This window comes from Solanum stenotomum, unplaced genomic scaffold (genome assembly GCF_019186545.1).
Source record: "Solanum stenotomum isolate F172 unplaced genomic scaffold, ASM1918654v1 scaffold17828, whole genome shotgun sequence".
NCBI classification, from domain to species: domain Eukaryota; kingdom Viridiplantae; phylum Streptophyta; class Magnoliopsida; order Solanales; family Solanaceae; genus Solanum; species Solanum stenotomum.
The window spans coordinates 1-2,132 of record NW_026024736.1 but is presented as its reverse complement, the minus strand read 5'-3'; the positions used below and the strand labels follow the sequence as shown (position 1 = coordinate 2,132).

General features: G+C 30.5%; 1 non-coding gene across 1 annotated transcript; it reads right to left on the bottom strand.

Moving 5' to 3' along the window:
- Nucleotides 1–615: 615 nt before the first annotated feature.
- LOC125850575 (small nucleolar RNA snoR114) lies at nucleotides 616–706 on the bottom strand. The gene has a single exon (XR_007444824.1). It is a non-coding gene; the product is annotated as a small nucleolar RNA snoR114 (small nucleolar RNA).
- Between the last annotated feature and the right edge of the window lie 1,426 nt (nucleotides 707–2,132).

Below are 2,132 nucleotides of genomic sequence, written 5' to 3'. Positions count from 1 at the left end.
CAAAATGACCTTTCGGGTCATTACATCAATCTCTTAGATTTAGATTTATTTGTAAAATTACATTGAATATGTTATTGTTGTTGAAATGGAACAACGATATCACAACAAATATATTGATTGTTGATGGGACAGTGCATTATTCAACTAATCAATTCAACGATATACAAAATTTTCACTAGGAGACTTAAAATATGAAGAACAAATATATTAATTGTTGATGAGACAATGCAATATTCAACGATATACAAAATTTCACTAAGATAGTTCAAAAGATGAAGAAGTAAACATAAACATTACCCTCACTCAGAACAATATGCTCTTGGGAGACATGAAGCACAATTAACCTCTCCACCTTAAGACTTCTATCATGGTCAATTCTAGATAGAGCACAAACAATTATATATTGATTGTTGAGTACGGGACAATGAAATATTCAACTTATTAATTCAACGATACACAACATTTCACTAGGAGAGTTCAAACTATGAAGAATAAATATATTAATTGTTGACGGGACAATGCAATATTCAACTAATTAATTTTACGATTATGTAAAAATTTACTAAGAGAGTTCAAAATATGAAGAAGTAAACATGAATCGATTTAACAAAAAAAGAGCTCAAATGCACTATTTCTCATCATATATAATTAGATGAATGTGACGACCCATCGTTCACAATTTAGTGCAAATGTAATATCATTGCTCTTTATTCAATGCATTAGCTGGGTCTCGAACCCGAGTCTGTACCATGGCAGTGTACTATTCTACCACTAGACCACTGGTGCAACTTGTCCATAAATCTACAATTAATTGTATTTGATTTGCAATATTTGAATTAGAGCTTTACCAGAAGTAAACCAGAAAAATGAATTTTGAAACCATGAGCATGCCACACAATGAAGGAAGAACAAGAAATTTAATGATACTATCAACATTTTATTTATATTAGACCTATTATTTTGGCAAAATGTTCATAATCTTTGTAAGGGTAGTTTTATAATAGTGCAAAGTCTTTTCATATTTTTTAAAACTTTCTGTCGAATCAAAGTACATCAAATAAATTGAGATGGAGGAAGTGTTTTTTCAAAAAATTCAATTATGGTCAAAGTGATGATTTTGAAAATAAATCAAAAGTACATGAGATAGGTAAATGAACATCGAAATTAAGATGTTTGGACCAAATTACATTAGAGAGCGATAACACTCCTAAACTTGCACAAATTATTAGTTTCATTTTCAAACTATTGACAGCCTTAAAAACACTCTTATGTTTGACTAACTACACTTACCTACTCCTCCAATCTGCCACATGATATAGTAAGTCGTCTCAAACTCTAGTAGGAGCATGAAACTCTTAATAAAAAATCGAAAGCAGCGTTAAAAAACACCCCAAAATTTAGCGAGAATTTAAATGTGTATTTCACTGGTACTGCAAGATTAGGAATGTATTTAAGTTTAGTTAATAATCAAATTAAAAGGTATTTTTAATACCGCTAATAGGTCAAAGACGAAACTAATAATTCCCATAGAGTTTCAATGATATTATGATTAAGCCTCATTTTATAAAATTAAAAAAAAACACTTGTCACTTACTTATTTGATGTGAGTAAACACTATGCATAACTATATATATTCCCATTTTGTTGAGATAAGTTCGTTCATTATACATTTTTGCTGCGTAACAGACTGACACTACTTTTTTTCGCCTATGAATCCTCCATAGCTTACTCCTTCCATTTCTCTGACCTTATAACTAACACTATCTTCTTCTTCTTCTCCGCAAAAATTGAAAAACTAAATTCTGAAAACTCTCAGTTTCAGTTCTGCATTTTGTCGGAGAAGCAACAATGGAGTATTTCACCTAAAACTCAATTTCTATGTAAATCGGACGATTTTTCGTCAAGTATTAGGGTTTAATTTCCCCCAAAACGTTAACAGAAGAATAATGGAGGAATTATAAGAATTAATTGAGTAATTAGAAACAAAATTAGATCGTCTGTTTGTTGAAATCAATATTGTTATAATGTATGGAGATAATGAATATGTTGATGATAGAGATATGATGCAAGTAGAAGACGAAGGAGGAGAAGGAAGAGGTGATGTTGATGAAGATGAAGATGAGTCACAGGAG